Below are 23364 nucleotides of genomic sequence, written 5' to 3' on the forward strand. Positions count from 1 at the left end.
TATTTCCGCCTCTCTTTAAAAGAGAAAAGAAACAAGACAGAAAAAGCAGAGGATGATTTCTGTTCTTCCTCTCGGCTTGCAGGTGCCTTCACCTCCAGTGGCATCCATCCAGACACCAGCACTGACACTGGCCGTGCTCAGAACTGCCTCAGCCCTGAAGACACAACTGACAAATGGAAGGGGGACGCGCCCTGTTACAGCGGGTGCTTTCAATTTTTGAGTCCTTATGTAACTGCGCAGTGTTATTCAGGATCACCCATTCTGCACTGTGTGACGGTGCTTCGGTGTCTCCTAGTTATTTGTTTCTGTAAGTACTCATGTATTTTTTCCAATGTGTGTTACTAGACATCTAAAAATGCATTTTTCAGATGAAAAATAATGTGTATTTAATATAAAATTCTGAAAAAAGGGTCAAAAGGGTCTATCCTGTTCCCAGTATTCAGAGATAATAATTAACTCTTTAAAATCTATTTTCTGTTCTTTTCATCAGTGTGTATTACCTCTGTCATAAAAACCAGCAAGCACTGTGTGCCTGTTTGCTGTGTGGAGACCTCCATTTTCCATTCAGCTTATGACAATTTTTTTTACAGTATTCTATCTCCGCTGGCATGATTTTTAATGACCAGTATAGCATTCTGTCTTGTGGAGTCCTCGTCCATTTTACTTTGGACTTAAGTAAACTTTTATATTCCAAGTAAACTTAACTGGAATACTGAAATGAGAACTGTGGTGGTACCGAAAGTCCCCTACTTCCCTTCCCCTTTTTTCCTGAGAGTAAAAACTGCTGACAATGTGGAGTATATATTTCATGACCTTTATGCCTATGTCATATATATATACACATACATAAACGTATATGAGAAATCTATGTATATGTGTGTGTATATATGCTTTATTGAAAAATAAGGCCATACTATATGTTTTCTGCAGCTCGGTTTATTCACTCAGGTATATATCATAGACGTCCTCTCCTTCCAGACTCACCCGGTCCTTTCAGATAGAGTAGAGTGGTCTCCTGATGTGCAGGTTTGGTCTCTTGTGTAAGGACACCTTTCGTGGGAGAGAACTGTGGACAAGGCCTTGGACCACGCCGAAACACCGGAACTTTAGTGGCCACAGCTCACCGTGATTTACCGCATCATTGTCTTGGTGGACACTTAAGTTTTCTCCATTTTCCACTGTCAGAAAGGGTGTCTCACTGGCATCCTTCTTGTACAAACATTCCTGTGATCTTGTATAAGTATTCCTTTAGTTAAGGTTTCTGGAAATTTAGTCCTTGGATGTGACAACTACATAAATCACTCCTTTCAAGTGAATCTAGAAATTCCTTCTCCTGTGGGGAATGAAAAGATGTAGAATAACTTATGTAACCAATTCTCTATCCGTGGGTATGATTCCACTTCAGCTTTTCTTCCCACCAATGTAAACAGTGCTGTGTAAATTCTCTGATGAGTACATCTATTTGAACTGATTCTTTTTGTAAATGAAATGATTCCTAAAAGTGAAGTTCAGCCTGTGTGTACACACGTTTTCCAGGGTTTACATATCCATTGACATGTCGTCCTCCAAAAGATCGCTCACAGTTTGTTGTCTCAAAGATGGACACTAGCTAGAATATCTTTTAAAAATATTTGCCAATATGATGAGCAAAATGATTTTCATTGTTTTAGTTTGCACTTTATGACCAGTGTGGTATTGAGCATTTTTCACTCATTAGCCATCTGACTTTTAAAAAGTGAATGATCCCTTTTGTCCTTTGCAAATATTTAAGTGAGGGAGCTTCTTGTTGCTTTGTGACAGCTCTATGTATATTATGAACATTAGCCCCTTGTCTTCATCAACATGTATCACAGAGCTTTCCCTTGTCATTTTTTGCCTTTCATTTTGTTCAGTAGGTTCATTTTTGTTATGGCCCAAAATAAACTTTAGATAGTAAATGTCTTCTTTTTTGGTTTTATTCTTGATATTATTCTTAGAAATGCTTTCTTATAATGGTATAAATTTCTTCTGTAGGTTTTCTTAATCTCTAAGATGGAGATGATAATAGTGCTTGTCATAGTGAGGAGAAGCTGAATTGATATGAGCAAAGAGTTGTATTTGCTCTTATTAGTACTTTCTAATATTTACATCACTTTCTGTAATTTTTCTTGCGATCATTTTGACCGGAATAGAATTTGTTTTTTCAAGGGGATTCTGTGATTGTCCCAAGACAATTATTGAATTCCTACTTTGCTCTTTAATTTGAAATCCCACCTGTAAAAATACTTATGTACACTAGAGTCTCTTTTTGAGCTCATGATTTATTTTTGTCAATCTTACTTTCCTACACTAGCACTATATCTTACATATTGTAAAAATTTATTTAATATCTGACAGTGCAAATTTTTTGATTTGCTTTTCGATCCCTATTTTTCTTTGCTAGTATTATGACTTCATTTTTCCTAAAGAATTCTAATATAATTTTTTCAAGTTAAAATAAAGGATAAGTGTTGTCATGGGATTTTTTAGTAATTTTGAATTATCTTTAGGAGAACGTACATCTTTACAAAACTGTTTTCCTCCATACAAAGGTAGATGTCTCAACTTTCACACTTCTTACTTTACCCCTCAGTACAGTCCTGTACTTCCTCCATATACAACATGGGCATTGTTTTTGAGTTTATTCCAGATTATTGTTGATGTTTTTGTTAATTTTTTAAGTGAGAAATTTTTGCTATTATATTTTTTAACTGTTAAAACTGACACCTAGGAAGGCAGATTCGGTTTGTAAATACTCACTTTGTAACTTCTCATTTAAAATTGTATGTATTAAGTACTCGATACACAATCCTTTCTTTTCTGTTTTTAAAAATTTGTTTCCAAGATTCTCAAAATGGTCATAGCTAAGTAGTATAGGTGGGGAGAGAGATGGAGAGAGGTTGTGTGGCTCATGTACAAACTGTGAGCACTTTCATGGCTGCCTTTATGCTGGAAAAGCTGCTGAAGAGTCCAGGTTAGACCAGGGGTGGCTTTGTATGCACTTGAAAGCCAGCTTTCCTGCCTGTATGGTGAAGCCTGGTGGGCGTGGCAGGTAGATGATCAAGGTCGAATGGAGGTTATTGGCTGCACAGAGCGCTGTGTCTGAGAACTGGAGACCATCGCCATGGGAAATGCTTGGTGCCAGGAACAATGCAGAGGAGCTGGGGACCCTGTGTGTTAAGGATTTTCCAGCCCTCGGAGTGGGAAGTTCAGACTCTGCATTCAGATCTGAGTTTGAATTCATCCTCTTTAGTTTACTTGTCCTCTGACTTTGGTCAAGCTATATACCGTCTTTCACTTCCTGTTTCCTTGTCTCTCAAAGTAGGAGAATTACAGCCTGCTGCTAGAGTGTTTGATCAGGTTAAATAATTTGTGTCTATAAGATGTCACGTACAGTCACAAGCTCAGTGAGAAAAGGGCTGTTGCCTGTTCTTCTGCAACTCAGTGCTTGACAAGACATGGGGGAAAGCCAGTCCGTAATTTGTGTGTGATGCAAGTAGGAACAAAAATAATGTCTTGCCTTTCCCTAGCAGTACTCTTACAGCTTTGCTTCATTTACATCTTTCCTCCTTTCCTTTCCTCTTTCCCATCCTCCACCAAAAGAGCCTGAGACTCTCTCAGAATAATAGATTCAAATTAATTTAAAGGTAGGCTCATTCTCACGAAATAATAGTAACATAAAAAAAATCTGTGCACATCCCAGAATACGTTGTATATGATTTACACACACACACGTGTGCACACACACACACACACACACACAATCAGGCTACCTCCCACTTGCAGAGGGAGAAGGACCACTTTTTCTGAGTTTTCACTCACTGAGCGTGAGAACAATGTCTCTTACACAGACTTTCACCAGGCTTCGTGCATGGTGTTTTTAATTGAATTTCGGCTTTGTAGCCATAGATATAGTCTCCTAATAGAAGAGAGAAAGTGGAGACATAGACATTCTGCTGAGATATTGGTGTTATCATATTTTAGTTGGAACGGACTTAAGACAGCATAGAGTCATAACATTTCATGGGTGAGAATCCATTATGTTGTCACTTGGACAAGAACCTGGATCTTCTGCCATCTTGTCCACGTGGGTGAAGAGGCAACTGGGCAGGGGATGGCAGGCATCCTTCTTGCTTGAGTTCCATGTTCTTGCTATTTTTCATTGCTCAGCTGCCTTTAGTTTATGTACATGAGGCCTCACATGGGAAGGTCACTCTGTCCTGATAGAATGAGTTTCTTATCAGCAAAAAGCTCTGGACCCACTCATATTTCCCAGAGTTTTCTGCTGATCTGCTGACACTTTATGTAATTGAGACTTAAGAAAATACTGAATATAAAATCCTTATTGTTATTGTTTGCCCTCGGGTTCCATAGGAATGAGGTGCTGTCTCAGACTGTCTAAAGTTAGATCTGAACAATGATAGGGTGATAGGTTGTGCTGCTTTACCTCCAAAGTCAAAGGGGATTTCCACCTTAGCTTTTAGAATCAGGCACATTAGTTCAAATCTTGCCTTTACCAATTATTATCTTTGTGTCTTGGGGGAGAAACTGTACTTTTTTGTGTCCAAATTTGTTTATCTGTAAATAAGTTCAGTATTTATTTTAAGGTTTCTGTTTCAGAATTGAATGAGCTAATACTCTCATTTATACCTAAAATAGTGATTGCATGGTTCTATGCTGGTGCCTTGGTAGTTGATTACTAAGGGACTCCGCAGTGAGAATGGGGGTGGGGGACTCCGGGGTAATAGAACTTATATTCCAGGATATGCTTGTAAAAGACTGGATGTGCAGTGGATTTTTAGTAAATATCTACTCCTTTCCTAATCTGCATTGATTGTGTATATATCTTTATACTAATATATGAACAATTTTTATTGCAATTTAAATATCTTTGTAGTACTTACAATATGTAGCTTTAAAAAATACGTGAAATAAAATGATTTGACTTTTATTTTCTTTTCAATAAGCATAACAAAACAAAATAAAAAGAAGAAAATGTTTGAAGGAGTAGAAATAATTTTATTTCTTGGAATCAGTTCCGTATAATAGGTTTTTTGTTCGTGTTGTTAAACAGCATATAAAACTGATAAGTTGTGACATTCTGGAAATGAGGAAACTGTGGAGACATACTACCTCTAATGCAGTCACTTTGTTACCAAGTCCAAACTCGTTCTGCTTGCTGCATGACAGGCCAATAAATCGGGAGATGAGATGTTGGAGTAAGGAATAGTGACTTTATTTGAAAAGACGGCAGACCCAGAAAATGGCATATTGATATCCAGTAGAACTCTCTTCCCCAAGGCAGAATTCAGTCTCCTTTTATACTAAAAAGCGGCGGGGATGTGGCTGGTTGTTGCAAACTTCTTGCTGTACGAATTGTTTCTATTTGAAACCCTTTGTTCCTGCAGCTGTTCATGTGGGTCAAATTATGGTGCCCCCGTATAACCTCCAAAAAAAAGAATTTTTTTGCAACTTGCCATCTGTACATAAGTGTAGAAGAGCTAATATCCTTAAAGATCAGAGCCCGGAGAATAGGCCCTCCTGGGTATTTCAGGCTAAAGGCAACATTCTTTTACAAAAGGTGCAGAAACAGCAAGTCTGAGCCTAGAAAACAAGGTACAGGTTTAAAGTCAGACGAACACATCTAACATGGAGTGAAATTTGTTCTTTTCTATTAGAATTACTTTTTCTACCTCATAAATAATTTTAGTAAGAAACACGAGCAATTTTTTTATTTTTGCTTCTTAATAAAGGACTACAACTACACTTTAGTGAGCAGGGATGCTGTGCGTGCTTTAGGGTCACAGCAAACTCTTGTTGGGGGTGCTCGACCCTGCAACATGTCTGATGCCCCGTGAGTGTTGGTGAGGGTCCCCCTAACCAGGGGCTCTCTTCAGGAACCACCATATGGGCATTGACCTCTGGAGACCTGTTTTTCAGCTGCAGGAAAATTTTTCAGAATCTGTGATGGGAAAATCACTCCAGCTGGGGATAATCAGGGAATAAAGGAAGAGGAAAAGGGCTTGAATTAGAGTAGAAGAGAAAGACAGAAGATCAGGGAGCCTGGGGGCTTGGCAGCGGGGCCTCGGGAGAGAGAGTAGCAGAGAAATGGAAGTGACCGTCTACGGAACCAGCTCCTGCAACTTTCCCCGCACCCAAGCCACACAGCTCTTAATTGGACCCCGGAATCTCTCCTGTCTGGATGTCACCCTGGGCAGAACCTTGAGAATCGAAGGTAAGGGGTGGGCAGCACTCACCTAGCGAGTCACTGAGGACTTTGATCAAGTCCACATTGACATTCCCAGTCATATGCCTTCACCTGTTCTTTATCTCAGGATCTGAGAAGCAGGAGCAAGGAACACAGGGAGAGATCCAGGAAGACATCTGACTGTGTTAAGAGACGACAGTCACAGCGACACTGGGAGTGAAAACACTTGTAGCAAAATAAAATAAATTCACAACTATTGCATCAGAGCTGCATGTGTGAGAGAGCCTAAGCCTGTCTCAGAGTGCAGGGGACAAGAGGAAAGGAATGGTAAAATTAACACTGATAATTGAAATTTTGTTAAATAGCCTGCTACAATTAATTTTATCACGTGAATGTATGCAGGTTTATTTCTATGAGCATTTATAGGTTCACACAACCCCACCAGCCTGTCTTGCCCCCATCGGGGATGGGATTTCTCAAGCACAGTGCCCCTCCTGCTTGCGTGGACCACGCTGCGGGTCCTCGCCTGGAGCCGCACTGCTACAGGACACTGAGTCCCCGAGGCACGATCTGGGATACATGACAGGAACATCTGTGCTCTTGGCTGAGGGCCTCCGTTTCACCCTGCTGTGTAAGAATGCCGGTGACTCAGTTAGAAGCATGCATCCAAGCCGTCCTTCCGTGTCATCACCATGTAGAAGCAGTGTCTGAATCTTCTGAATTTCTGCAGAATGCGGCTTACAGTCACCTTCAACAAGTGAGTGTGTGTCCTCTTTCAAGTGGAGGAATTACTGCCGTTTTCCTGGAACTTACTCACCACTAGTCCATCTGATTTTTCTGTGCTAGGATTCAGTATGGCCTGCTAATAACTCTGCAGTCAGATCTAGAAACCCTGATGAAGAGGATTATTTATTTTCTTTCTTTAGATGATAGAATTTTATTTTCAAAATTGTGAGTTTTCTGTTCTTGGAGGAATTTTTTCGGGGGTTGGATAAACAACTTTGCTCTTACCATCTTTGTGACCTGTTGCTATATGCGTCTCACCTGTCTTCTGTCACTTGTGAGGCGGTTCCATTTGTGACCCTGTCTTGGTTGTTCATGTAATAAAACATAAAATCTGTAAAAGTACAGTCCCTTTTACTCCGAAGACATTCCACAAATACTCCTTTAATCTGTGTGTGGTTTTAACAAGACACAATCATTAGAACATATACTTGCAGGTTGCCAGTGCAAAATCCCCAAATCAATTGTCTAGCTCAACATCTAAAATCTTTCTAATCTACGTTGGATTTGTATGGATAAGTGAAGTTGTTTGCTAAGAACTCAAGACCAGGTTTATAATACAGGCTGATTTAGCTCAGCAGGTCCTCCCAAGCTGAAGCTCTGCCAGAGGGCGGGGCCAAGGGGAGAGGGCGGGTCCTGCCCTCCCTGAGCTGACAGTTTCATGGCAAAGACCTTCACCAGGTGAAGAAATTGAAGTTTCTTCTAAGAAAATTGGGTCTGAAGAGTCCAAAAAGCGCGGGAGTGACACAATCCCATTTGTCTAAAGTAGGGAAGAGTGGCTGTGGGGCCACTTGGGAGACTCATGAGTCCAGGTGCGCAGTGTTGGTGGCTTCCACTTGAGTGGTAGGACAGTCAGTGGGTAAAAGCGAACAGATTGAAGGCATGTTTTGATGGTTAAAATGAAAGGATCAATGCTGTCTGTGAAGGTAGGATGGAGTAAGGCCCAGGTTTCTGGGTGGATTAATGAGTTAAATAATGGTCCTGCTGTGTTCTGAGGACGGAAAGCTGCAGAGGGAGTTCTGGGGGAAAACTGATGAGTTCAGCTGTGGGTAAAGTGAAAAGGTATTAGATGTGTGATCTGGGAGCTCTGGTGAGAGCCAGTAGTGAGTAGGGGGCGGGGAGAGAGACTTTCAAATCATTTTGTCTTCTGAACATACATATAAGAATGAGTAATGACATAACCCCTCTATATTCTGGATTTAAAACCCAGTAACATTTTGCTATATAGGCTGCAGGGGTTCTCAATTTTTTAATAGAAATAAAATAAATTGAAACAAAACAGTGGAGTTAATGAACATCTTAGAGTTGATGTGTGTCCTTGTATGTATTTTGATTTCTCATCTGTTTATAAACATAATCTACAAAAAGTTAACTTGCTTAGCATAACTGTTAAATAGAGGGACGTGACACACTCTGTTGGTGGCTCAAGGTGATTTCTTGGCAAATTATGTAGCCTCTCTGTGCCTTAGTTGCATCTTCTGTGACTGCCCCTGGGCCCCTCATCACAGCTGATTACCTAGAATAGATGTTGGGAGGGAGGCTGCTGAAGGGAGTAAGAGGTGGCAACTGCTAGGGACACTGAAGAGAGAGACAAAAACAGATTAAAGCCAAGAAACTGAGTGCTAATACACTCAAAGGAGAAAGAATCCTGCAGTGTTTTGAGCCCCTTAGCATAAGGGAAACAAAATCACGTGGATCCAAACTCTTGAACATATGAGTATTGTGGGTGGGAGGGTGTTATCAGAAAAGGGTTGAAAGAGGCCTTTTGGTTTCCCTTAACGTTTCCAGTAAGGATGGGGCACAGAAGCGAAAACCACCCGCTTCACAGTAGAAGTTGCTGTTTTGTGCAAAACTGACGAAGGTTGGAGACCAGTGATCAGTTGTGCTGGCAAATGAAGAGACTTCTGGATTGGGGCACTTGCTGTGACTTCCAGGTGACCTGCTGGCTGGGGGCTGTGAGGCGGGCAGTAGGTTTGCAGTGTGACCTGGGCATAATCCCTGGCTCTGAGGCCCCTGCAAGTTTCTGCAGCAGCTGCTCTTGCCCTGCGATGGGAGGGCATAAAAGGGCATTGTAGCACACGAGGGCAGGAAGGGGCTGCTTTAAAAGCAGACATGTAGCCTCCTGCAGCTGCAGACCTGCAGGCAGTTTGGTTCATTGTCGTGGAGTGGACTTTGGAGGCCTTAGTGTCATCTTAAGACTTGTTTTCCCTTGGGGACCGGGTTTGCCTTTGCATATTAATATTGAAGGTTTGGGCTTCTGGCAAAGCTGTTTTCACAGATGGGTATATACGTAACATATCGTATAAAATAAAACGTTTTTATTTAATATGTGGGACTTTGCAGTTTTTGGGAACAGCTCTTTTGACCTGGTCTCCACGGAGGACACTAGCGGTCGGCAGAGCGTGCGGGAGGGCAGGCGGCCTGCAGTGCTGCTGCGGGGGGTTCTACCCAGCATGGTGCTCTGCTGAGTTCACTCTTCTATGAGTTTGGTTGCCAGAGGAGCAGACAGCATAGTAATGAGTTCTGGTGGGATTGTATAATGACAGGAAGAAAGAAGGAGCCGTAGTTCTTCGGGACTACTACACTCTTTTGGTTCCTGATCCAGTGTGTCCCATTACAGAATTGATGAGTTGTGTCTATTTTGGGACTTGATTGAAATAAACGTGCAGCCTGAATGTTAAGAGTTATGTTTTATTTGTCAGGAGGACTCGAGCCAGGATGACCGCCTCTCGGAACACTCTGAGGGACTGCTCCCAAGAGTAGGGGAGAAGCTAGGATTATATAGGAGCTTTACAACAAAGACCAGGTAGTTAGAACAATAAAACATTGCTTGTTATCTAAAGAAAGCCAGGTATCTCACGTTCAAGAATTTAGTGCTTTTCAATATATGGGAGGAAGCCAACATTTGGGCTCACTGAATATATTCTTTAGACAAGCACCTAGCTATCTAGGGCCAGTAATCTGTCCTTTCTTATTCTGAGTCTGCTCAGAGGGCACCGTTGTGAGTGGCTGCAGGCCTGTTTTCACTGGGGTGCGGCAGCAGTCGCTGATGACTTGTTTTCAGCATTCTTTGTTTAGTGACATGGTTGCAGTATTTTCATTCACATTGTAGTATTTTCGTTCACAGAAAATTATGATATTACCCTGATTATGGATAATCTGGAACCTTGGAAAGGAACCGAGATGGAATTACTGCAGGTAACTTCTACTTTAATAAGCCGTGTGCAAACATGAACACGGAGGAAGCATACAAAAGGATTCGGTGGTGAATGGGAAGGGTTTCTGCACGTTACAGGAGAAGGCAAGGCAGAATTCCTCTTCTTTGTGGGCAGGGACGTGAGTCCAACTTTCCTTTCTGAAGTGCTTTCTGAGAACAGTTTATGGTAATTAAGGAACATAGACAAACGGTGGCACACATTGCATTTAAGAGCTGGCCGGTTTCAAACTTGGGTATTGGACAGGTGGATTTCATAGGCAAGTGGTCAGGTGGATGGGACAGAGATGGAGCCCAGGCCTGGGGCCATATTCACGTTGAAATCGCCATTACCTCACCATAGCACCTTGGACTAGAATGTAACCACTCTTAACCTGTTGGTGAATCTGTGAAATGGGCATGATAATATTCGTTACTTTCTGGGATTGTTGTAAGTTCTAAAGGGTATTATAGCACACATGAAACACTTAACACACTGGCACTTAGCAGTTTACACTTTGTGCGGCCACCAAGCTTGGCGTGTGTCAGAGCTGTAAAGGCAGTATTTATCTGTTGAGGATGCACTGGTAGCCCCTTGGCTAGGTTGTGAATTTGGTGATTTCCTTTAATACTTGTAACTCTGTGTTCCATGGGCAGTTATTTTCATAGACAGATGAGGAATCTCAGGGTAAAAAAGACTGTAATTTGCCCAAAGTCAGACCATAAATTTGGGTGCAGGGGCCTCGGTTCAGCATGGGCTCCTGGGACTTGTGCCTTCTCCGTTCAGCACCAGAGCCAGATGTGGGCTCGGCTGTTTCCCTGCCCAAAATATCCGGCAGGCCGCAAGACACAACTGGCCCCGTGCTGCTTGAGCAAAATCTCCGGAGGAGAGGCAGTTACAAAAGGGATAAACATAAAAACAGACGACAGCAAACTGTGATCAGCTCTGAGAAGGAAAGGAACACGTCTTGCCGTGCAGAGCTGGGAGCTTTCCCGTCGGGCTGCTCTGGGGGCGCTCATCTCAGCTTAACAAACTCTGCTGCTGCACCAAGGCAGGAAGGCAGGGCGCGTGTGGCCAGGTAGACAGGGCCTCATTGATCGTACTCATTCCCCATTAAGCGACAGCTCTCACGGCACTTAACTAATAAACAGATGTTGGCCATAATCGTCACGCATTTTGACTGGTAGCTTTATTGGCGCCAACTTTGAGAGGAGGTCATTGAAGCTAGGGAGTTTGCTGCATGCCCGTGATTACCATGGAAATATTCCCACTGGTCTTTCAACCTAGACTGGTGTGGCTGTCATGTCCCGGCCCTGTGAATGGCATTGTGTAGCTTCTCCCAATTGCCCCAAATAACTTACATTGATATGCTTAATTCGTAGGAAATGGTATGTGGTAATAAGGGAAAAAAGGCAGTAAGAAATTGTTTGGAAAACTAGAAAAATACCTATTCTTTCCCAGCTGGGGGAGCGTACCCTGTATCACCCACCCTAATCACTGCCTGTCACCTCCTTCCTGCCGACTCCATGTTCAGAAGCCACTCTGAGCCTTGGGAGAACATTTTGCCTCATGAAACTTTTGACTAGGACCCGTGACTTCTCTGTCCCTGGTTAACTCTCTCTTCAAAGCCATGTAAATTTTTTGCAGGCTCCTCCACTCAGATGTAAGAATAGCCTCTTTAAACTTCTTGATGCAGCTCCTTAATGAAGATCTTGCGATGGAAACCTAGCCAAAACCTGGGAGGTATGCACATAGTGACTGCAACCACAGCACTTTTTGAGTTCAGAATCAGTGGGGTGGGTGACTCAGGAAAGGCTTTTTTAAGATAATAAAGGGAAAGAGAAAGGACGCAGGCTATGTGAGAAAGAAACATCTCGGTCACAGCAAGCAAGACACCTGTGTTCAGGATGGGGTGTGGTGAGTGCAGAGTTCTCACAAAAAAAGAACTGATGTGATGGGAGGGAGGACAGTTGGGTAATTTATTGGGGAGGAAAAGAGTGGGCTGAACATTTCCTGGTTGAACAAGAGGATTGTGACATGATGTGCTTGTATTTTGGAGAGAAGGGTTTTGTGGGGACAGGCCTAGGAGTATGCTGTCTGGCTGGGGAGTCAGCACAACAGGGAAACACAGAGAACCGGGCAGACCCCAAGACCCATGCTGGGGGAGAGGCTGCCTGCAAGCTGGAGCCCTGGAGGCTGCTTCTGTCCCTTAGCTGGGGTCTCAGACCTCCCTTCACAGACCAGTCCTGTTGATAGAAGAATAAAAAACGTTGGGCATGAGAAGGGCTGTGTCCCAGGCTTTTGTTGAGTCCCTGGGATGTGCCCCACCAGATTTTGTTCTTTGACTTCATGCAGTAAAGAATTCAAGAGCAAGCCAGTGTTGAGTAAAGGTATATTTATTCAGAGAGATACATTGATAGGCAAGAGAAACTTCACGAGGTGTGGGGGTTTGATGCTCAGATTAGAAGTAGGTACACACTTCACAGACAGAGTGTGGGCCTTCACCAAAGAGGGAAAGAGTGGTGACCGCGAGGTGGCGCTGTGTTGCTTGTTTTCTTGGGCTTGGTGGTTTCATATGCTAATAAGTAGAAGGACCAGCCTTAGGGCAAGGGGCTGGGATTTCCAAGGAGTTGGCCATTTCCCACCCTTTGACCTTTTGTGGCTATCATTGGGACTGCCATGTTGCCTGGGGCATGTTATTCACCACGTTACTATTACAATGGGTGTTTACTGAATCTCAAGATCTGCTAGAAGTTAAATCTCTTCATCCTGAGCCTCAAGACCTATTGGGGTTTGAATCCTTCACCATTTCTATGTTAATTGCGGTGGCCTTCCTTGAATGGCTGTGCTCTTCCCCCTTCCATCCTGTCTCACTGTGATGACACAGAGACAGCAAAGGCCAGGCCCTACCTGTGCTCCTGCATTTAAAGGCTGCCGGTTTGGGGTGGGCTTATGATGACTCTGAGTGGTGAGAAGGATGTTTCAGATTTTCCCACGTGAGACATGGGGACCTGCCAGCAGCCACTGCAGATTTATCCCACGGGCATTATCCCTTGTGTTGTTATGGAAACAACAGGCCAGCCAAGAAACAAGAATCACTCAGAGGGTTGGAGTATTGAGATTTATTACGTTGGCGGGCTCTGAGGGGCTTCTTTTCCAAAGCTCTGAGCCCCTCCAAGATGTGCACATGATGTTTTATACGGTTAATTACAAGTATGGGACTATTAGCCAATAAGGCTCAAACAACATAAAGCAAGGAATCAGTACACTGAAGCTTATCAATTTGGAACAGATCCCGTTACTGACAATTGTTCACCTTGGATTTTCGGGTTAGCTTATTAGCCCAGTAAACTGACACTAAACTTCAGATTTACCAGGTATCCCAGCAAAACTTAGATCAGTAAACCGACACTTATCACACTTAGATTTGTGACTTAGCTTGTTAGACCAGCTGTGGTTTTCCTTCACAGTGTCACTTATCTTTTCTATTTTTCTTTTTTGCTTTTTTTAAGTATTTAATCCAAATTTAATATCAGGGTTTTTTGGGAAAGAAATTTCTCTTTTTCTTTTCTTTGGTGATCTTTTATGGGGGCAGGTAATTAGACGTATTTATCTGTTAGTGGAAGCCCTGTGGCTTGAACCCAGGACCCCGTGCACGCTAAGCACACGCTCTACCACCCGCCCCATCATCTTTTCTTTTTGGTTTAGCTGCCAAGTATCCTACAGCTGAATTCCTAGTCAGCCTTTAACACTTGCTCTGACTTCATGGAATCCATTTTTATGAGTTTACTTCCCCCTGGTTTCATTTAAGTATTGAATCTCCATTTTCTCTTCATTCTCAGGTTTGCCTTTTTGTTGTTAAGGTTGTTAAGCTGTTTTTAAAAGAATTGTTTAAATTCTCTTTAGCAAGAGGCTGAATGTGAATAAATATGTAAACAAACAGCACAATTAAATGCTTTTATACATTCTAAACTATTTAGTAGTTACTTAAAAACCGAATTGAATATTAAAGTGATAACATTTTAGAAATACTTTTTAATTTTTTAGAAAGATATAGCTGATTTAAAATATGATATTAGTTTCAGGTGTACAATAGATGCTCCATTTATAGTTACTGTAAAACATTGTCTGTATTCCCTGTGTTGTAAGGTACATCCCTCTAGCGTGTTTACATTACATGTTGCAGTTTGTGTAAGAAAGTTGGGTAATGCAGAGTCTGGGACGTGGCTGTGTCTGACCCAGGTTCACGCTCACCCTGCCTGTCAGAGCTCAGGCCTTCACTCCTTTCTGCAGGGGAGCGAGTGGAGGCAGCTCTCATCAGTGCTGGCACCACCCTCTGAGTGGCAGTGACAGCAGTCACTGTGTGTGGACGTGCAAAGTGTTTTTCCAAGAGCTTTATATGCGTTTCTGAATTTAATAATAAAAGCCCTCCTGTGAGGAAGCGTTTTAAGCTTTTAATGTATAATACATCTTATTTTGATATTGATACATTTCAAACCACCAGAAAATTTAAAGGAGTAGTAAAATAAAACCTTAAATACAGTTCACCTTAAAGGGCACTATTTGACGTTTTGTGTCTGGCTTTTTAGCATAAAGTTTCAAGGTTCATCCATATTGTAGCCTGAATTAGTACTTTATTCTTTTTGTTTGATAATATCATTTTCCTTTTTTTGTTTTTGGTCTATTTAAAAATATTTTCATTGAAATCTAGTCAGTTTATAATTTTGTGTCAGTTTCTTGTGTGCAGCACAACATTTCAGTTAATTAAGAACATACCTGTATTCATTTTCATACTCTTTTTAAACACAAGATACTATGAGATATTAAATATATTCTCCTGTGCTATACAGTATAAACTTGCTGTTTATTTGTTACATACTCAGTATCTGCAAATCTTGAACTCCCAGTTTATTCCTTCCCACACCCTCTCCCCTCTGGTAACTATAGTTTGGTTTCTATGACTCTGTGTCTGTTTCTGTTCTGTAGATAAGTTTATCTTTTTGTTTCTTTCTTTTTTTTTTAGATTCCACCTGTGAGCAATCTCATATGGTATTTTCCTTTCTCTTTATAGCTTACTTCACTTAGAATGACATTCTCCACGTCCATTGATGTTGCTACAAATTGCATTATTTTATTATTATTTTATGGCTGAATAGTAGTCTATTGGACAAATATGCTACAACCTTTTTATCCAGTCATCTCTCAGTGGACATTTCGGTTGTTTCCATGTCTTGCTATTGTAAATAGTGCTGCTGTGAACATTGGGGTGTAGGTGTCTTTTTGAATTAGGGTTCCTTCTGGATATATGCCCAGGAGTGGCATTGCTAGTTCATATGGGAGGTCAATTTTTTGTCTTTAGAGGAACATCTATACACTTTTCCACAATGGCTCCACCAAACTGAATTCCCTCCACAGTGTAGGAGTGTTCCCAATTCTCCGCAGCCTCTCCAGTATTTATTGTCAGTGAACTTCTGAATGATGCCTATTCTGACTGGTGAGAGGTGATACTTGATTGCAGTTTTGATTTGCATTTCTCTGATAATGATATTGAACATTTTTTCATGTGGCTACTGGCCATTTGTACGTCTTCATTGGAGAAATGTTTCTTTAGGACTTCTGCCAATTTTTGAATTGATTGTTTGTTTTTTTTCATATTAACTGTAAAAGCTGCTTACATATTCTGGGAATTAAGCCCCTAGCAGTTTCATTTATTGCAAATATTTTCTCCCATTCCATAGGTTGGTTGTCTTTTTGTTTTGCTTACTGTTTCCATAGCTGTGCAAAAGCTTGTAAGTTTAATTAGATCCCTCTTGTATATTTTTGGTTGTTTTTCTATTGCTTGAGTAGACTGATTTAGGAGAACATTGCTGAGATGTATGTCAGATGTTTTGCCTATGGTTGCTTCTAAGAGGTTTATAGTGTCTTGTTTACATGTTTAAGTCTTTAACAGATTTTAATTCTTTTTTGTGTATGCTGTGTGGCAGTAGTCTAGCTTCAATGATTAACATGCAGCTGTTCAGTTTTCCCTACACCATTTGCTGAAGAGGCTGTCTTTACTCCACTGTATGTTCTCACCTCCTTTGTCAAAGTTTCAATGACCAAAAGTTTGTGGGCCTATTCTTGGTAATTTTGTTTATCCGTTCATTGATGGATGGATATTGTTAGTAACTTTTGGCTACTCTGAATGATACTGCTATGAATATTGATGTGAAATTTTTTATGAGAATATGTTTTCATTCTTTTGGCTGTACATTTGGCCCGCCATATCTGTAGTTTCCACTACATGGATCTAGATGGCTGATTGTAAAGGTACTCGAACATCCTTGGATTATGGTATCCAGGGTGTGGGGTTCCTGAAACCAACCACCCAAGGGTATTGAGGGATGACTCTACATATAGGAGTGGAATTGCTGAGCCATACAACTCTAAGCTTTTGAGGAAATACCAGACTTCTCCAAAGAAGCTGCAGCATTGTCCCTTTCCCCTGGCCGCATATGAGGTTTCTCTGCCTCCTGAATGACATTTGTTATTGTCCATGTTTTGGTTATAACCATCCTAGTGGGTGTAAAATGAGATCTCATTTTGTTCTTGATTTCGCTAGTGATGCTGAGCATCGTTTCATATGCTTATTGGCCATTTGTATATCTATTTAAATTCATGGTAAATTTAAAAATTGTGTCTATTTTCTTGTATTGCTCAGTTGAAAGCATTCGTTATATATCCTGGATACTACTCTCTCATTAGATACATGCTTTGCAAAATTTTTCTTCTATTCTGCAAACTGTCTTTTCACTATAATTTTTTAAACATTAAAACAATTTCTTTACAGGGGAGGTAGATAGATGAAATGATTTATTTTATTTTTCTTACTAAGCACGCCCTCTCTGACTTGAGATAACCATTTCCCCTGTCATTTCACTTTCTTGATGATGTCCTTTGTAATAAAAAGATTTTAATTTTGGTGAAGTCCAGTTTATCTGCTTTTTTCTTCTATCACTTGTGCTCTTGGTTTTGTATCTAGGAAACCAAAGCCTATCCTAGGCCCAGAAAGATTTATACTGTGTCTTCTTTTAGAAATTATATAAGTTTAATTTTTACATTTCTGTCTGTGATCTATTTTGAATTAATTTTATTTGTTATATAAAATATGGGTGTTCAGATTCCAGATTGATTCTTTTGCCTGCAGATACCCAGCTGTCCCTGCACCATTTGTTGAATAGGCTATTCTTTCAATGGAGTGTTTTTGGCCCCCAGGTGGAAAACTGTCTGTAAATGAAAGTTTTCCCCGTGGGTTTTTATTGTGTTTCTTAAATTTATTTATCCAAACTTATGCCAGTTTCATACTGACTTAGTGCTATAGCATTTTAGTACACTTTAAAGTGAGTCCTCCAACTTTACTCTTCTTTTTCAAGGTTGTTTTTGCTGTCCTGGGCCCCTTGCACGTCCATATGAATTTTGGGTTCAGTTTTTCAATTTTTGCAATGAAGTTGGCTGGAATTTTTATAGGGATTCCACTGAATATATAGATCACTTTGAGGAGTCTTAACATTTTTAATAATATTGTCAATCATTCCATGAAAATGGAATGTCTTCCATATATGTAGATCTTTTAAAATTTATTTTGTTGATACTTCAAAAAGTTCAATGTACAAATCTTGTAAATTTTTGTTAAATGTATCTCTCACTTTATTCTTAATGCTGTTGTAAAAGGAAAGGCTGAGTTTCTTTTGGGTGGTACTATATATCAATCTTCTTATTTCTAGAATTCCTTCACAGCAAATACCCTAGGTATATATTTGCTACATAAATCTATCCACAACTATTCCCCGCCCCGTGTTATAAGAAACCAAGACCCAAGGTAAGCTACTTGAAAACACCTATGTGGAAGTGAGAAATGAGACCCATGGTTGGGGCTTTGTGCAGATGATACTGAGAGCTTATTCAGAATGGCTTCTTCTTAATTACTTTTAAACAACCCTTTCAGTGTATTTAGTCAGATACATTAAGATTATGCCCTTTTGATGTGCGGAGTAGCTAAGACTATAATTTTCAAATAAATTCTAGTGAGAGTGTTGTACTTGAAACCTAATTTGCATCAATCTTTGAAGAATTATGTTTCAGGAGATTTGACTAAAGAACACCTATCTTTATTCTATAACGAGGACTAAATGCTCAAGCAACATGTAAGAGTTTGAGCAAACTGCCCCCGCCCCATAGTGCTGGGTGGCTGCAGCTGTAACTGGAGTCAGTGCTTACCTCTCCCAGTACGCTAGTGCTGATCTGCTCAAAGTGGTTCATCCAACAGTTTGTCAGTAGCCTGTTGGACAAAGTCATAAAACATTGATTGAAGATTGCTAGAATGCAATATATTCTTACTAATATTAAGTAAGCACACATTGAGTGCTTACTGTATGATGGAATTGTCCCTCAGCCTCACATGAATATTATTTCTCTTAAAACCTCATATATTTCCTTGTTATTCTCACTTTACAGATAAGGAGACTGAGAATTAGGTCTTCTCTCTTTTGGGGGGAGCTCATTATCAATGATGGGAAGTTGTAAGGAAAAAGATATTGATTCATCATGAGAAAACATTTTTGTGAGAGTCAGCAATGAAGATGAACACTGAAGAATGTGATCATTGTTCGAGTGAGACAAGCCCTGGGTTGTGTGGAGTCAGCATCCCTGTCCTGGACACGGCACGTGTAGAGCTGCATGCTGGGTGAGGCAGCGCGGCCACACAGGGAACGCGGATGCTGGGGTCTTAGGCTGTGCTCAAGCCCGGTGGGGCTTTCTCCTAAGGGCAGTGCACCATCATTGACAGATTTTAAGTAGGAGAATAGGCTGCTCTCGTAGTTCACATTTGTCTTGTAGAATGCTTGGAAAAGTTTAGAAGGCTTGGCAGGAGGTGATGTGCTGAGTCAGAGTAGGGTGGCTGCGAGGTGTAGCAGTGTTCAATTTTCAAGTGGTTTTCAGGCCCAGGCTTGTGGCTTAGTAGCCGTGTCAGTTTGAATGACACACACAAGGAATTGAAACAATTTATCTAATCAATTGAAGCAGTGATGTACCCAATTCCCAGGACTGTTGTGGAGATCCAGTGAGATACACTGTGCAGTGTGCAGCGTGGTCTCCAGCACAGAGTCACTGCTGAGTGAGTGCCAGTGAGTATCTGGTAGGTCAGTTGAGGGTGGTGGTACTCTGTGACTGAGGATATCTGGTCCCTGAAGGAGGGGTCCATTCACATCTGTGAGTAATGGGCCTGAGTTGGGAGACGCAGGGAGACCTTACCCTCCGACCAGGAGCCCTGGGCAGGACTGCTATGGGAGGAGCACCGTGAAGTCAGCTCTTTGCAGGTTGAGTTGCGAGTGCCCTTGAGATATCTACGCAGAGTCACGAGCTTAAAGAGGAGGTCTGGGCCCAGGCTGTGCATTTTCCTAAAATCTCAACTCCTGAGGACACCGATGTATTGATCACTGAAAGTGAAGTCATACTTTAAAGGACAAATGAATAGTAGTATCATCACTGTCAACAAAGCTCACGTCTATTTATTCATCACTCACTTTGCTAATTGGGTACTTACAGAGCTCACTTCACCGTCCTCCCGTGGGCTCCGGCTCCACAGAGAAGAGCTTGTGTGTCTCCTTCTTTTCCAGAAGAAGACACATTTAGCTTGTAGCCTTCTGTACCTTGCCAGACTTAGGATATTAGTTTGTTGGTTTAATTGTATTTTCTGTTGGCCATGTCCTGACAGGAGAGAAATTTTACCTCATGGTCATGTTTCAATTAGCTGTTACTGAGAATTGCTGATCTGATACATAGTGTATGTATTATATTAACTTTGTAGAGTAGTTATCATTTTTCTGTCTTTGCCCTTTAATTTTGTTTGCCCCTTCAGTGTTCTATCCTTTTTGGGGCCTTATTTTTTTTTAATTAAATAATGTCTGTTAGCAGTTAAGAAAACAAAAGCAAAGAAAAAATGCACATGAGAGCTAAATTTAGAAAATGTCTAGTGTGTTTTCTGTCTCGGCAATGGAGGGTTGTATAACCTCTTGGAAACCTTCATTAGACAATTTTCTTAAAATGCTGATTGAGAAATAAAACCTTCCTTCCTCATCTTTCAAGCTGCACAACTCATTGTCAAGAAAGGGGAAATCCTCAGAAGCCAAGACAAACGAGAAAACAGGGATTCTGGGAGATAAGTGAGCGTTAGAATCCGTGGTGTGCTGGTTGGCTCCTGAACTGATTTTCAGTTGCCTTGACAGGAGGGCAGGAGTTTAGCCCCAGGACTCTCACACTAGGAGTTGGATGGGTGATCATATAATGGGCCTTGCCCATCCTGAGAATCTTGGTTTACTAAAGGGTGAAAGAGGAAAAAGAAAATTCCTCAAGACAAGAAAGTAAGGAAAGTCAATTTTTTGGAAGAGGGGAAAAATAACAAATCCAAAGTAAGGATATAGTTTAAAGCTGTTTTGGCATGAGAGTGACCACAAACTCCTGGCAGAAAAGCACAGCTACTCCTTGATTGATAAGTTGTGTTTTGAATGAATCAGTGAACAGCTATTCCGAAAAAGGCCTCCAGAGTCTTGTGGATCAGTATACTGGACAGCAAACACCTCTCTTCCAAGGTCTCATTCAAATAACCAGAAAGGTTTTAAAGGAAAGTAGCAATAATCTGAGTTCTATTTATTGACATTACTATATGCTAAGAATTCAGAGGTGACTATGGAGTTGTCTCCTCTTTTATGGACCTTACTTTCTCTTTGGGGAGACAAAATGACATAGTTGGGTATCTTGGTGGAGGGAGGTGTTAGTCTGTTGCAATTAGCCAGGAGAGGAGATTAAGAAAACAGTGAAGGGTGGGTGAACTTTTTAGCTGAGGACAGTCTTGTTCACTTGGCTTTTAATTGCAGGCTCAATGAGCTGTCACTGGAGGGAATAGATCTTACAGAGGATGGGCTTAGCTCAGGCCTCTTTGGAATGGACAAGTGAACCTGGAGAAAGACAGTCAAATCTGTGCAGACATTAAAGTTCACTTGAACGTGTTCCATCCCTGAGCCAAAGATAGGACAAATATGGAGCAATTCTTGAGGGCAGAGGAGTGGTTTTTAAGGTTCTTCAAGAATGAATCCCAGGGAACCGAGATGGCCAGTTGTCAAATTGAGACTTTGTTCTTTGGACGGTGTACCCAGCAAGGGTATTGGCCTTTTATATGGTTCCATTTGTCTTTAATACATGTCTTTTGATGAGGACGTGGGCACAAGTGTTTGACACCTTGTCGAGGCGATTTTGGATACCTGCCTAGAAGCACGGGCACAGTTGCGGCTGCGTCATACATCTTGCAGCCCATCCCTTTCTCCGGCTCTGTAATCACGGCAGAGTGGTTCCTTGTTGACCTGTCCATCTCCTCTGTCACATCATAACCCATGAAAAGACCGGAGCATATTAACTTGGCTTTGTTAAAGGCAAAGGTACAGATCAAATATGGAGTCAGATTTGTTCTTTCCTATTTCAGTAGTGCCATGGAGAAGGCAGTTTGGGCAGCTTTTTGTAGTGTCCTGGAGGCTTTCTCTCTCAGCTTCTGGGCGTCTCTGTTGAAAACCCTTCATAGCTGTCTGGCCTGCTGGAAAAGCACTCTGCCTGTTTTACCCTGAAGATGTGTTCTGTTTATAAACTCATCTCTACTCCTTGTAAAACAACTCAAGAAAAACTCAGTTGGTTTTTCACCAGCCATGGGCAGGGGTGAGATAAACCATGTTATTATTTCATAAAATAATAGTAATAATATTAATATTAATAGTAGTAGCAGTAGTAGTAGTAGTAATAATAATAATAGTAATAATTATATTAAAAGAATTCTTAAAACACGACTGCACATTGGAGAGAGTCAATAAATGCTTTCTGGCTTAAATCAAAAGTGATGACTCAGTGATTCCATGGCTGCTGTATTTGCTATGCTAGTTACTCCTTTGTTCCATTACACAGTTTTTTTAACTGAAAAAGAAATACAAGCAAATGGTTAAAAAAAAACTCAAACAGAGCACAAAAATACACAAGTGAAAGAAGTTTTCCCTCATCTTCTGTTCTTTCAGCCCTCTCTGGAGATGCCACTGTTTGCTATCCTTTGGGTGCTGTTCCAGATATGCTTTGCACATTCCCACCTATGTATGTAAATTCCTTTAAAATTTTAGTTATTTTTAACTTAAACCGATTTAAATCCTCAAGTGGCTTCTGGCCGGGTAATAGAACAGAACAAATCTGACTCCATATTAGATCTGTTCCTTTGAATTTAACCCTATGCTCTGTCTCCTAGGCTTCATCTTGCTTGTAATCAATGTCGCCTGGAGCCTGAAATATACAGGAGAGCCTATTCTGAAGCCTCTGACCTTTAAGGATATTTAACACTTTTTCATTCATTTAAAGATAGCAAATTGCAGAATAGAAAATAACGTTTGTTTTGTTGGAGGTTTGCAGGGATCTGACCCACGCAGATAGCTGCAAGAACAAAGGATTCTAACAAGAAGGAATTCCTACACTAAGAAGTTTGCAACAACCAAGCACATAGGAAAGGATCCTGAATTGTGACTTGGGGAGATGGTTTTCCAGGACATTAGTTTGCCATCTAGGTCTACAGAAACTTGCTATTCCATGCCCCAACATCTGGTCTCCCAACTTATTGTCCTGTCCTGCACTGAGGAGAAAGAATTTCGACTTGGTAACACTCCTATCTACCTAGAAAGCTGGGCACTGGAGCTGAGTGTTATGGAAACAGGCCAGCCAAGAAAAGCACCAATCGGGGTGTTGGTGTACTCAGAAGTATTATGCCGGTGGGCTCAGTGGGGCTCCTGCTCTGAAGTTCTGAGCACCTCCAAGACGTGCACATGAGGTTTTAAAGGCTTAATTACAAGTAAGGGGGAATTAGCCAATAAGGCTCAAAGAATAAAAAGCAAGGAATCAGTACACTGGAGCTTATCAATTTGTAGCAGATCACATTACTGACACTTGTTGAGCTTGGAAATACGAGTTAGGTTGTTAGCCCAATAAACTGACACTAAACTTCAGATATATGAGATAGCCCAGCAGAATTTAGATCATTAAACCGACACTTATCACACTTAGATTTGTGACTTAGCTTGTTAGCCCAGCTGGACTTTTCCTTCACAT

At 41.2% G+C, this 23364-nt stretch overlaps 1 long non-coding RNA gene across 1 annotated transcript in view; it reads left to right on the forward strand.

Moving 5' to 3' along the window:
* The window catches only part of LOC140690718 (uncharacterized), a 79656-nt gene that overhangs the window by 25539 nt on the left and 30753 nt on the right, over window positions 1-23364 (forward strand). Inside the window, exon 4 of the long non-coding RNA XR_012065993.1 lies at window positions 83-307. This is a non-coding gene — a long non-coding RNA (uncharacterized lncRNA). The remainder of the gene's footprint in view (window positions 1-82; window positions 308-23364) is intronic.

This window comes from Vicugna pacos, chromosome 31, assembly GCF_048564905.1.
Source record: "Vicugna pacos chromosome 31, VicPac4, whole genome shotgun sequence".
Classification (NCBI taxonomy): Eukaryota; Metazoa; Chordata; class Mammalia; order Artiodactyla; family Camelidae; genus Vicugna; species Vicugna pacos.